Source organism: Oncorhynchus nerka, linkage group LG2, assembly GCF_034236695.1.
Source record: "Oncorhynchus nerka isolate Pitt River linkage group LG2, Oner_Uvic_2.0, whole genome shotgun sequence".
Lineage (NCBI taxonomy): Eukaryota > Metazoa > Chordata > Actinopteri > Salmoniformes > Salmonidae > Oncorhynchus > Oncorhynchus nerka.
In genome coordinates this window covers 35,523,949-35,538,065 of record NC_088397.1, presented here as the reverse complement: position 1 = coordinate 35,538,065, position 14,117 = coordinate 35,523,949, and the positions used below count along the sequence as shown (strand labels likewise).

Below are 14,117 nucleotides of genomic sequence, written 5' to 3'. Positions count from 1 at the left end.
CAGATCACAGATTAACTGATTTACCATGGCAACTAGAGCCGCGTACTTTTCCCCGTCGGAAGCACAAATCCTCATGGAGGCATACGAGGAGGTAAAAGATATAATTAAGAAGAAAGGCAACACCGCCACAGTGATAAAGCAAAGAGAAAAAGCGTGGCAAAGTATTGCAGACCGCCTGAATGCGTAAGTAGTGCACAATTACACACTCACCGCTCCGCTGAAACATCACAATTACAATTCAAATATTTAATTCACATCTCCAAAAATGCAGTTGTACTGTAATTATGAAACGGTTAAATTTTTAATTGAAATGCACTGCAGATATGAGTGAAATTGTGTAAAGTAACTCCATCACACTGTATAAAGCTATGATAATTTTTTGATATTTTTACTGAAAACAAGACAAAAATACCAAGTAATTTTTGCAGTGTGACTCCATTAATGTGTGTGTGTGTGTGTGTGTGTGTGTGTGTGTGTGTGTGTGTGTGTGTGTGTGTGTGTGTGTGTGTGTGTGTGTGTAGATTAAACATGAACGGGCCAAAACGGACATGGCAGCAGGTCAAAATCAAATACAAGAACATTCTGCAGAATGGTATGGTCCCTGACTAATATTTAACAAAACACAAGCATATATTGTACCCAGAAGGTGCCTGCTCACACATTGTCTGTACTGTTTTAGCAGTGAAAAAGAATACCCACAGACAAGGCACGGGTGGTGGGTCACCAAAGGCTGACCTTACCCCAGCAGAGGACATGGCCTTGGAGCTAAATAAAGGCAGGCCCGTCTTAGAGGGGATCCCTGGGGGGAAAGAGACGAGCATAGGTTCCTCCCAAGATGCCACCCGCTTCATTCAAGGTATGTCCTTCCATCTCTACATGGGATACAACCACATTCATATTGAATCAATTTGGACTGTCTGACTTTGGTTTACCTATTGCCTTGCAGTGCCTGGCAGCACTGTGTTCCTGTTAGAGCCATCAGCACAAGCACCAGACGATGCTGATCCAGTGAGTACTCCATCAAAGGCATACTGTAGGCCTGGCATGTCTTGTCTACTAGCTTCAATATGAATCCGATTAAATGTGATAGGGTGAAGGCCCCAGTGCAGCAGCAACAGCACATGATGGAGACGATGATGAGGAGGAGACCATCTCGCTGGATTCCAGAAGGTGTGAGGTATCATGTTAAGACTGTGAAAGTACTATTTACTCTACAATGGTGAGGAGTCCTCATCAAAATCAAAAAATCTAATTTCTTTTACAGGACCCAGATGCTATACAGTGGGAAAACAAGCCTGGCAACATAGTGCGTATTAATAAAAGGACACCACATCCTGCCAAATTCCAGCTGCGCTAATTGTATTGTGTTCACAGAGCTCACAAGCTATCAGAAAGTTGTATGGCAACCACCTCCGGCGCCAAATAGAACTGGCAGACATAGACATTCAGTACAAGAAGAAAAAGATGGAAAATCTTGCACTGGAGTCCGAAATAAAAAAGAGGACAATTAGGAAACTGGACCTTGAAATAAAAAAACTTGAGAGGGAGGTGAGATATGCCTTCAATGTACACTGTATGCTAACTGTAACACAAATGTATTAATCATTATTTTTCTTTCCTCCCCCAGCTCCAAGAAGATGACACAGCTCAAAATAAAAATTAGGTATATTCTCGTAAAGTCAAGTGAGCCATGACATATGAGCTCTTATTGTGAGCACACAGGACGGTGGCATCTTTCTAAGGTTTTTTTTATTTTCCCAGCAATCAGTACAACCAAGTCATCGTTATAAGGCATCGCCCTCTTTTGCCCACCCCCCCAGCACCAGGTGTGGCCACTAGCCTATATGAAGGCCCAAAATTGTGTGTTCCTTTCTGCTCTGACAATGGCATGCCCATTCGTGCGAGATGTGGTGGATGAAGAAGCACTTGTGCTGAGGAGAGCCTTCAGGCGAGAAAGGGTCTTCAGGGACCGGTTGGACCCACTGGCCTTCCCTGATGACCATCTATATGAAAGATACCTGATGCCATCTGCAGAATACTGGGTCCCAGGATTAAGCACCGCACTGCACGGAGCCATGCACTGAGTGTGGAGCAAATGGTTTGTGTGGCCTTGCGCTTTTTTGCTAGTGGAGCCTTCCTGTACTCAGTGGGGGATGCTGAACAAGGCCACAATTTGCCGCACAATAAGGAGTGTGTGTCTGGCTATCAAAGCATTAGCAGATGTCTTCATCTCCTTCCCTGGCCACAGAAGACTCTGTGACATCAAAGAGGAGTTCTATAGGATTGCAGGTAAGAGGATCTACAAATTACAGGACAACTGTTAACACATAGTAGGATACTCATTACTTTGTGTGACAGGTTTCCCCAATGTCATTGGTGCAGTGGACTGCACACACATAAGGATAAAAGCCCCTCAGGTGCCCATGAGGCCGATTTTGTGAATAGGAAATCCTTTCACAGCATTAATGTTCAGGTGAACATAACTTTTGATATTGTCCATTGACGAACACTCTGCATTGCCAGTGATGTGCATTGATTGGTGTAATATTCCTCATCTTATGATTTCAGATGGTCTGCAATGCTGACTGTGTGATCAGCAATGTTGTGGCAAAATGGCCTGGCTCAGTCCATGACTCCAGAATCTTTCGGGCCTCTGAAATCTATCAGTGCCTATCACAAGGTAAGCCACACAACCCCTATTTATAACCATCATGGCTGTGTCAAGAATATCACTGTGTTTATGAGGTAGTAATGATGAGATTTTGTGTTGACAGGTGAATTCTCTGGTGTGTTGCTGGGAGACAGGGGTATGGCTGCCAGCCTTTTCTCCTGACACCTTTCACAGACCCCCAGGAAGCACAGCAGGCCTACAACCATGCCCATGCCAGGACCAGGGCCAGAGTTGAAATGACCTTTGGCCTCCTGAAGGCACGCTTTCACTGCCTTCACAAATTAAGGGTCAGCCCTGTTAGGGCATGTGATATTACTGTGGCTTGTGCTGTCCTCCACAATGTGGCCTGCCTGAGGAAGGAGAGGGCCCCCAGAGTGCCACCAGCCATGGACTGGGACAATCCGGCAATCTTCCCTGATGACGACAGTGGTCGGCTGCTGAGGGACCAATATGTGTTGAATTATTTTAGTTAGTATGTGTGCTTTCAATTTTGGTTAAATATGTCCTGCGGTGGCAGAGGAATTTGGGTTTTTTGGGTTCGTTTTTTGACGAATTTGGCCTCTTATGATGTTTGTGTGGTATACTGTGTGTAATACAAGGCTGCAGGGAGGCTACTGCATCCATTCATTTGTCTGTTCAGTTGATGTGTATGGATTTGTCCTGCATTTATTTTAGTGTGCAGACATGCAGGGTGTGTTATATACAGACCTTTGAATGTGTATGTATCATTTTGTATAATATGCTTGGATTCTGTGCTTTCCATCTTGTAGAGTCACTGTGACTTCAGTTTCGAAAGGAGCTGATGGTTTACCTGCTTTGTTTTGTCCTTATTCAATAAAGGAACATAATGTTACACATTGTGTTTTTATATTCATATGGAATGTGTATTTGTTTATATGACAGAGTACTAGGGCCACACTGAAGAAAAAGGATAAAGTCATACATTTATGAGGCTGGTTCTTTCTGCAGAAAAGCTACATATTGTTTTTACAGTTTTGATACTTATGACAATGTGATACTTAATATTCTGGCACATCAGCATGTCTTTGTTTATGAAACCATACTGAAGTACAATTTCACGAAATGCCCCACATCTGTCATTTTAACAACTGTCCTCCTTTAAAACAACTGGTTACAATATTATGACTTGTGTTTTTTTCCCCTCTGTGGCCCTAATATTCTATCATTTTATATATAGCCTTATAGTCTATGGGAAACTGTAAATTATCTAATGATAGCAACATCATCTAAAAATCATTTTTTATCCTAAATCATTGAAATGATCACAAACGTTTAAATAATAACAGTGGGTCTAGTTATATGTGATAACAATGTATAGTGAGCAGTGAAATAACTATTGGTTTCCATTTGTGGTGACTGCTGACTGACATTAGGGATGAGATTAAATAGATCCTGGAATTTAGCCTGGTCTGGAGCAGGCTAGCTCCACAGAATAAATCTCCATGGTAATTTATACCATAACATATCCTCCTGCCCCCTATCCATCTTTAGTGCAACCGGATTACGGATCAATTGAGCCAGGATCACCAAAATATCCTGGCTTAATCCCTTATCCTAGTTTTGTGCAACAGGCCCCTGGTGTGCAAAAGACAAAAAAAACGTAAATACAAAAAATAAACAAAAACATGGGGATGAGGTAGGTAGTTGGATGGGCTATTTACAGATGGGCTGTGTACAGCTGCACTGATTGTTAACCTCTTGAAGCTAGGGGGCACTATTTTTATTTCTGGAAAAATAATATTCCCAAAGTAAACTGCCTATTTCTCAGGACCAGATTCTAGAATAAGCATATAATTGACAGCTTAGGATAGATAAAGGTTTCAAAATAAGAGGCACTTCCTGGTTGGATTTCCTCAGTATTTCCCCTGCAATATCAGTTCTGTTATACTCACAGACAATATTTTGACAGTTTTGGAAACTTTAGAGTGTTTTCTATCCTAAGCTGTCAATTATATGCATATTCTAGCATCTGGTCCTGAGAAATAGGCCGTTTACTTTGGGAACGTTATTTTTCCAAAAATAAAAATAGTGCTCCTTAGTTTCAAGAGGTTAAATACATTTTTTCTTCACCTCAAACAGCAAGTAAACAAAGTCTAATCAAAATCAATTGCGAATGACAATAGTTCCTCAAAGTGTTTTCGTAAAACATTTCCAGCTCTCACCCTTTCGATAACCACTCGGGATGAAAGGGAAAAATGTAATGCTCTGATCCATTGGAAATGTCATAAAATACCTGATTACTTCTTATCCTTTGCACAAATAGTCGACAGCTGTGTCTGTCCCGAACTCACTGGCGCCGGGAAACTCTGATGGCCTAGAATATTTTATACAATGTTGCAAGCTTTGGAGGCCAGTTGATAGTTGATACAATGTTTCAAGTTTGTTGTAGACAGGCCATGTGCAGCCAAAGTGATTTCTAGGATATTTATTTTGATCAGGATATGTTTTACCTGCAGAATGCAATGTTTTCATTTGTTGGCTTTATGTAGGCTATTTTTTTTTTACATATGTAACGGATGTGAAACGGCTAGCTTAGTTAGCGGTGCGCGCTAAATAGCGTTTCAATCGTTGACGTCACTTGCTCTGAGACCTTGAAGTAGTAGTTCCCCTTGCTCTGCAAGGGCCGTGGCTTTTGTGGAGCGATGGGTAACGATGCTTCGTGGGTGACTGTTGTTGATGTGTGCAGAGGGTCCCTGGTTCGCGCCCGGGTATGGGCGAGGGGACGGTCTAAAGTTATACTGTTACACATAGTTGGCAATGGCAATAAAATTTACTTTTAGATTTGTATAATTTTAATTTAGATAGAATGTAGATTAATCACAGACAATAATTTTGAGATACTATTATAAATTAAATGAAATTGTTCCACGAAAATGTGCAAATGAAAATCATAACTGGCACCCAGATTGGTAGAAATGGTCAGATAATTTCCAAATGGAAAATGTTGCCGACTGCTGCTGTAGTCTATTACTAGTCTATTAGTCTATCTGGAGTCTATTAGTCTATCTATATGTAGTCTATTAGTCTATTACTGAATACTTCAGGAGCAGAAATACAGAATTTAGTCCAGCAGCGGAGGGGGGAGGTTCTTCTGGTCAGGTCATATTGATGACTGGCTCCCTCTAGTCAGGTTATATTGATGACAGGCTCCCTCTAGTCAGGTTATATTGATGACTGGCTCCCTCTAGTCAGGTTATATTGATGACTGGCTCCCTCTAGTCAGGTTATATTGATGATTGGCTCCCTCTAGTCAGCTTATATTGATGACTGGCTCTCTCTAGTCAGGTTATATTGATGACTGGCTCCCTCTAGTCAGGTTATATTGATGACTGGCTCCCTCTAGTCAGGTTATATTGATGACTGGCTCCCTCTAGTCAGGTTATATTGATGATTGGCTCCCTCTAGTCAGGTTATATTGATGACTGGCTCCCTCTAGTCAGGTTATATTGATGACTGGCTCCCTCTAGTCGGGTTATATTGATGATTGGCTCCCTCTAGTCAGCTTATATTGATGACTGGCTCTCTTTAGTCAGGTTATATTGATGACTGGCTCCCTCTAGTCAGGTTATATTGATGACTGGCTCCCTCTAGTCAGGTTATATTGATGACTGGCTCCTTCTAGTCAGGTTATATTGATAATTGGCTCCCTTTAGTCAGGTTATATTGATGACTGGCTCCCTCTAGTCAGGTTATATTGATGACTGGCTCCCTCTAGTCAGGTTATATTGATGACTGGCTCCCTCTAGTCAGGTTATATTGATGACTGGCTCCCTCTAGTCAGGTTATATTGATGATTGGCTCACTCTAGTCAGGTTATATTGATGACTGGCTCCCTCTAGTCAGGTTATATTGATGACTGGCTCCCTCTAGTCAGGTTATATTGATGACTGGCTCCCTCTAGTCAGGTTATATTGATGACTGGCTCCCTCTAGTCGGGTTATATTGATGACTGGCTCCCTCTAGAAAGAAAAGATGACTCTTGATGTATTTTAGTTGGGGACAGCACTAGAACATGATTTTGGGGCTCCCGAGTGGCGCAACGGACACCATCTCAGTGCTTGAGGCGCCACTACAGACACCCTGGTTCAAATCCAGGCTGTATCACAACTGGCCGTGATTGGGGTCCCATAGGGCGGCATACAATTGGCCCGCGTCGTCCAGGGTAGGCAGTCAATGTAAATAAGAATTTGTTCTTAACTGACTTGCGTAGTTAAATAAAGGTTACATTTATATAAATAAATAAGTGTTTCATGACAAACCATTTTTTACAAGTCCGTCAAGGCACCAACTTTGAGAAGGGTTTAAAACAAAGGTTTCAAACCAATTCATGAATGTAATTGAATATAGGTATGTCTTGCCTTTAATGTAATGGCATGAAAAAAAATTGGCTGAATATTATACAATGACTTATCAACAGCTCTAATAATTTGCCCCCACAGGAAATATTCACTGGCAATTATAGAATATACGATATAGCCTCAAAATCTGTTTAAAACTATACTTTTGACCTCAGTCCTTTTATTCATAGTGTAGTGACTGTTAACTGTTACGCCAAGATGTTACGCCAAGATGTCTGAACTTCTTGATGAGGTCGCTAGGTGTTGGGTTACGGTTAAGTTCACCGTTAGAACCATTGGATGCCTTAAGATGCGTTTGGGAAACCGGGCCCAGATATCCAGTTTCCTCCTCTTCTTCCTCCTCCTTTTCGACATAACAGTCATCTCCCCCTCCTCCTCTTTCACTCCATAAACTGCATCCTCCTCTCCTTTTACTGTAACATCATCCTCCTCTTTTACTCTAAACGCATCTTCCTCTTCTTTCACAGTAACGGCCTCAACCTCTACTTCTTGTTTTACTATGATATCCTCCTGTTCTTTAGAAGGAGAGTAGCTTAGTGACCGCATGGTCGGAGATGTTAGCTAGCTAGGCTAATGCTAACTTAACAAGACCGCTAGCTGACTAATAACAACAACACCGTAAATATGAAATAAAATCGGATAACTAACTAGACGATAGAAGTGGGTTTTAAACACAGTGATTAATAAACACGAAAGCGTCTAAAGAGCTTTATTGGTTTGTCTATTTTTTCTAGCAAGCTACCGAGGTGGCTGACTAACTGTTGCTGCTGTTGAAAGAAGCTTTCCGTCCACTAGATTATACGTCACACTAACAGCATTGCCTTAAATTCCCACATCTGCTGACTGGAGTGGGTAACGCAGATGAGTAAAATTTATATTTAATTTTCAGTGTAGGAAGCATGAGTTTTTACTCACCAGTGTAACAACACAGTGTGGTTAGACTTAGTAACTGAGTTGTAGTCACAATTTAGTTTCCTAACAAACAGTTATGTTTTTGCATCATTACATATTGATTAACTTATTTCCGGATATCTTCGAAACTACTAATGCGCTTTTTCTCAACGTCATATGGAGGATCTACAGAGTTTGTATGCTTGCTCGGTATCTAGCTCAAGTTTTCCAATGTTAGCCATACCTAGCTAGAGCCATACCTTTCCATGCACTGTGTGAATGTTTTATCTAGTGGGAACCCTTTAGCATGGTAGGCTCTGGTGACTTCTTGACATGGACACAAAACGAAAGAGATAATCATATAGTCAAGGCGTTGACAAGGTTATAAATAATGATTTAGAATTGGAATAATACTTGTGTCCTTCAAACTTTGCTTTCGTCAAAGAATCCTCCATTTGCATCAATTACAGCCTTGTAGACCTTTGGCATTCTAGTTGTCAACTTGAGGTAATCTAAAGAGATTTCACCCCATGCTTCCTTAACATTTTAAAAAATTGAATTTGACACCTTTTTCTCCCTAATTTCGTGGTATCCAATTGTTTAGTATTTTTTATTTTTTATTTATAACACCTTTATTTAGCAAGGTAGGCAAGTTGAGAACAAGTTCTCATTTACAATTGCGACCTGGCCAAGAAAAAGCAAAGCAGTTCGACAGATACAACGACACAGAGTTACACATGGAGTAAAACAAACATACAGTCAATAATACATATAAACAAGTCTATATACAATGTGAGCAAATGAGGTGAGAAGGGAGGTAAAGGCCAAAAAGGCCATGGTGGCAAAGTAAATACAATATAGCAAGTAAAACACTGGAATGGTAGTTTTGCAATGGAAGAATGTGCAAAGTAGAAATAAAAATAATGGGGTGCAAAGGAGCAAACTAAATAAATAAATTAAATACAGTTGGGAAAGAGGTAGTTGATTGGGCTAAATTATAGGTGGGCTATGTACAGGTGCAGTAATCTGTGAGCTGCTCTGACAGTTGGTGCTTAAAGCTAGTGAGGGAGATAAGTGTTTCCAGTTTCAGAGATTTTTGTAGTTCGTTCCAGTCATTGGCAGCAGAGAACTGGAAGGAGAGGCGGCCAAAGAAAGAATTGGTTTTGGGGGTGACTAGAGAGATATACCTGCTGGAGCGTGTGCTACAGGTGGGAGATGCTATGGTGACCAGCGAGCTGAGATAAGGGGGGACTTTACCTAGCAGGGTCTTGTAGATGACATGGAGCCAGTGGGTTTGGCGACGAGTATGAAGTGAGGGCCAGCCGACGAGAGCGTACAGGTCGCAATGGTGGGTAGTATATGGGGCTTTGGTGACAAAACGGATTGCACTGCATCCAATTTGTTGAGTAGGGTATTGGAGGCTATTTTGTAAATGACATCGCCAAAGTCGAGGATTGGTAGGATGGTCAGTTTTACAAGGGTATGTTTGGCAGCATGAGTGAAGGATGCTTTGTTGCGAAATAGGAAGCCAATTCTAGATTTAACTTTGGATTGGAGATGTTTGATATGGGTCTGGAAGGAGAGTTTACAGTCTAACCAGACACCTAAGTATTTGTAGTTGTCCACGTATTCTAAGTCAGAGCCGTCCATAGTAGTGATGTTGGACAGGCAGGTAGCGATCGGTTGAAGAGCATGCATTTAGTTTTACTTGTATTTAAGAGCAATTGGAGGCCACGGAAGGAGAGTTGTATGGCATTGAAGCTTGCCTGGAGGGTTGTTAACACAGTGTCCAAAGAAGGGCCGGAAGTATACAGAATGGTGTCGTCTGCGTAGAGGTGGATCAGAGACTCACCAGCAGCAAGAGCGACCTCATTGATGTATACAGAGAAGAGAGTCGGTCCAAGAATTGAACCCTGTGGCACCCCCATAGAGACTGCCAGAGGTTCGGACAGCAGACCCTCCGATTTGACACACTGAACTCTATCAGAGAAGTAGTTGGTGAACCAGGCGAGGCAATCATTTGAGAAACCAAGGCTGTCGAGTCTGCCGATGAGGATGTGGTGATTGACAGAGTCGAAAGCCTTGGCCAGATCAATGAATACGGCTGCACAGTAATGTTTCTTATCGATGGCGGTTAAGATATCGTTTAGGACCTTGAGCGTGGCTGAGGTGCACCCATGACCAGCTCTGAAACCAGATTGCATAGCAGAGAAGGTATGGTGAGATTCGAAATGGTCGGTAATCTGTTTGTTGACTTGGCTTTCGAAGACCTTAGAAAGGCATGGTAGGATAGATATAGGTCTGTAGCAGTTTGGGTCAAGAGTGTCCCCCCCTTTGAAGAGGGGGATGACCGCAGCTGCTTTCCAATCTTTGGGAATCTCAGAGAGGTTGAACAGGCTAGTAATAGGGGTGGCAACAATTTCGGCAGATAATTTTAGAAAGAAAGGGTCCAGATTGTCTAGCCCGGCTGATTTGTAGGGGTCCAGATTTTGCAGCTCTTTCAGAACATCAGCTGAATGGATTTGGGAGAAGGAGAAATGGGGAAGGCTTGGGCGAGTTGCTGTTGGGGGTGCAGTGCTGTTGACCGGGGTAGGAGTAGCCAGGTGGAAAGCATGGCCAGCCGTAGAAAAATGCTTATTGAAATTCTCAATTATGGTGGATTTATCAGTGGTGACAGTGTTTCCTATCTTCAGTGCAGTGGGCAGCTGGGAGGAGGTGTTCTTATTCTCCATGGACTTTAGAGTGTCCCAGAACTTTTTTGAGTTAGTGTTGCAGGAAGCAAATTTCTGCTTGAAAAAGCTAGCCTTGGCTTTTCTAACTGCCTGTGTATAATGGTTTCTAGCTTCCCTGAACAGCTGCATATCACGGGGCTGTTCGATGCTAATGCAGAACGCCATAGGATGTTTTTGTGTTGGTTAAGGGCAGTCAGGTCTGGGGAGAACCAAGGGCTATATCTGTTCCTGGTTCTAAATTTATTGAATGGGGCATGTTTATTTAAGATGGTTAGGAAGGCATTTAAAAAAAATATCCAGGCATCCTCTACTGACGGGATGAGATCAATATCCTTCCAGGATACCCCGGCCAGGTCGATTAGAAAGGCCTGCTCGCTGAAGTGTTTCAGGGAGCGTTTTACAGTGATGAGTGGAGGTCGTTTGACCGCTGACCCATTACGGATGCAGGCAATGAGGCAGTGATCGCTGAGATCTTGGTTAAAGACAGCAGAGGTGTATTTAGAGGGGAAGTTGGTTAGGATGATATCTATGAGGGTGCCCGTGTTTAAGGCTTTGGGGAGGTACCTGGTAGGTTCATTGATAATTTGTGTGAGATTGAGGGCATCAAGTTTAGATTGTAGGATGGCTGGGGTGTTAAGCATGTTCCAGTTTAGGTCGCCTAGCAGTACGAGCTCTGAAGATAGATGGGGGGCAATCAGTTCACATATGGTGTCCAGAGCACAGCTGGGGGCAGAGGGTGGTCTATAGCAGGCGGCAACGGTGAGAGACTTGTTTTGAGAGAGGTGGATTTTTAAAAGTAGAAGTTCAAATTGTTTGGGTACAGACCTGGATAGTAGGACAGAACTCTGCAGGCTATCTTTGCAGTAGATTGCAACACCGCCCCCTTTGGCAGTTCTATCTTGTCTGAAAATGTTGTAGTTTGGAATTAAAATTTCTGAATTTTTGGTGGTCTTCCTAAGCCAGGATTCAGACAGCTAGAACATCCGGGTTGGCAGAGTGTGCTAAAGCAGTGAATAGAACAAACTTAGGGAGGAGGCTTCTAATGTTAACATGCATGAAACCAAAGCTATTACGGTTACAGAAGTCGTCAAAAGAGAGCGCCTGGGGAATAGGAGTGGAGCTAGGCACTGCAGAGCCTGGATTCACCTCTACATCGCCAGAGGAACATAGGAGGAGTAGAATAAGGGTGCGGCTGAAAGCAATAAGAATTGGTCGTCTAGAACGTCTGGAACAGAGAGTAAAAGGAGGTTTCTGGGGGCGATAAAATAGCATCAAGGTATAATGTACAGACAAAGGTATGGTAGGATGTGAATACAGTGGAGGTAAACCTAGGTATTGAGTGATGAAGAGAGAGATATTGTCTCTAGAAACATAATTGAAACCAGGAGATGTCATTGCATGTGTGGGTGGTGGAACTAATAGGTTGGATAAGGTATAGTGAGCAGGACTAGAGGCTCTACAGTGAAATAAGCCAATAAACACTAACCAGAACAGCAATGGACAAGACATATTGACATTAAGGAGAGGCATGCTTAGTCGAGTGATCAAAAGGGTCCAGTGAGTGGAGAGGTTGGTTGGGGGTCACGGCGATTTAGACAGCTAGCCAGGCCATCGGTAGCAAGCTAGCATAGGATGGAGGTCTGTTGTTAGCCACCTCTTGCGTTCCGTCAGTAGATTAGTGGGGTTCCGTGTGGTAGAGGGGATTAATCCAAATCACACAACAACAACAAAAATAAAAACAATAGATTTAGTTATAGAGGCCCAAGAAGAAAAAAAATAAATAATAATAAAAATAAATAAATTGTCCGATTGTCTATTCAGATAGCAGCCGGTAAGACAGCTAACGGTTAGCAGGCCGCAGATGGGCGTTCAGGTAACGTCGCGATGGAGGAGCCAGCTGGATCTCCTTCGGGTAGATAACGTCGGCAGTCCAGTTGTGAAGGCCCGGTGGGGCTCCGCGTGGGCAGTAAAACGGGTCCGGATAGGTGACTGCAGCCCCGGAGTGATTGATGGAACTCAGGAGTGATTGACGGAGCTGGCTAGCTCCGGAATAATTGATGTTTGCTCCGGAATCGACGAAAGCCGATAGTCACACGGATAGCAGCTAGCTAGCTGTGAGATCCGGGTATGAATGTCCAGAGAGCAGTTGAAATCCAGGGACATGGAGAGAAAAATTGGTCGGTATGTTCCGTTCCGAGCCGCGCTGCGCCGTACAAAACTGGCGATAGATTTTCGAGCTAAAGGATAGCTGATGACCACAAACCGTGGTTAGCTGAATACTAACGATTTGCCAGTAAAGAAGCTAACTAGCTTCTGAACTAGCTTCTGATTAGCTTCTGGATTAGCGTCTGGGCTAGCTTCTGGCTAGCTTCTGGCTAGTTTCTGGCTAGCTTCTTGGAGGATTACAGATTTGAGGTAAATAATACTTTTTTATAAATATAAATTGGTGAGGCGGGTTGCAGGAGAGTGTTTTGAAGATGAGTTGATGGAAAATAAAAATAAAATATATGTGAAAAAAGTTGTAAATATATATACAGGACACGACAAGACGAGGACAAAAGACGTCTGAACTGCTATGCCATCAAAGGTTGAAAGTCATGCGTCCTCCGATACACAACCCAACCAAGCCGCACTCCTTCTTAACACAGCGCCATCCAACCCGGAAGCTAGCCGCACCAATGTGTCGGAGGAAACACCGTGCACCTGGCAACCTTGGTTAGCGCGCACTGCGTCCGGCCCACCACAGGAGTTGCCGGTGCGCGATGAGCCTACTGGCATGACCTAGAGAGTTACAACCTACTGTAGCCTACTGGCATGACCTAGAGATTTACAACCTACTGTAGCCTACTGGCATGACCTAGAGAGATACAACCTACTGTAGCCTACTGGCATGACCTAGAGAGATACAACCTACTGTAGCCTACTGGCATGACCTAGAGAGTTACAACCTACTGTAGCCTACTGGCATGACCTAGAGAGATACAACCTACTGCAACCTACTGGCATGACCTAGAGAGTTACAACCTACTGTAACCTACTGTAGCCTACTGGCATGACCTAGAGAGATACAACCTACTGTAACCTACTGGCATGATCTAGAGATACCACCTAGTGTAGCCTACTGGCATGTCCTAGAGAGCTAAAGTTTAAAAATTCCTGGATTTTAAATGAATATTTTCCAGTAATAATGATAATTTGTATCTTCCTATCCACATGTGGGATCCCTCTCCTTTGTCGTCCACTTTACACCAATAACAGACAACTACTGTGGGACTCCCAATCATACAGCCTGGATTCGAACCAGGGACTGTAGTGACGCCTCTTGCACTGAGGTGCAGTGGCTTAGACCGCTGCATCCGTGTGTGTGTTAACTATTTAACTGTACTACAATGCTTTAAAGGCGACTACATTTTTAAATATTGGTTATCGGTATCGTTTTTTGGG

At 43.0% G+C, this 14,117-nt stretch overlaps 2 long non-coding RNA genes across 3 annotated transcripts; both read left to right on the top strand.

Moving 5' to 3' along the window:
* Positions 1-459: 459 nt before the first annotated feature.
* On the top strand, positions 460-1,188 carry LOC135572467 (uncharacterized). The gene is made up of 3 exons (XR_010464327.1): positions 460-592; positions 680-856; positions 947-1,188. It is a non-coding gene; the product is annotated as an uncharacterized LOC135572467 (long non-coding RNA).
* Positions 1,189-1,214: 26 nt separating this feature from the next.
* On the top strand, positions 1,215-3,827 carry LOC135572456 (uncharacterized). Of its 2 annotated transcripts, XR_010464311.1 has the most exons (5): positions 1,218-1,548; positions 1,628-1,663; positions 1,762-2,289; positions 2,569-2,680; positions 2,775-3,827. It is a non-coding gene; the product is annotated as an uncharacterized LOC135572456 (long non-coding RNA). The 2 variants fall into 2 exon arrangements; XR_010464310.1 differs by having other exon boundaries at positions 1,215-1,548; positions 1,628-2,289.
* The last annotated feature ends 10,290 nt before the right edge of the window (positions 3,828-14,117 follow it).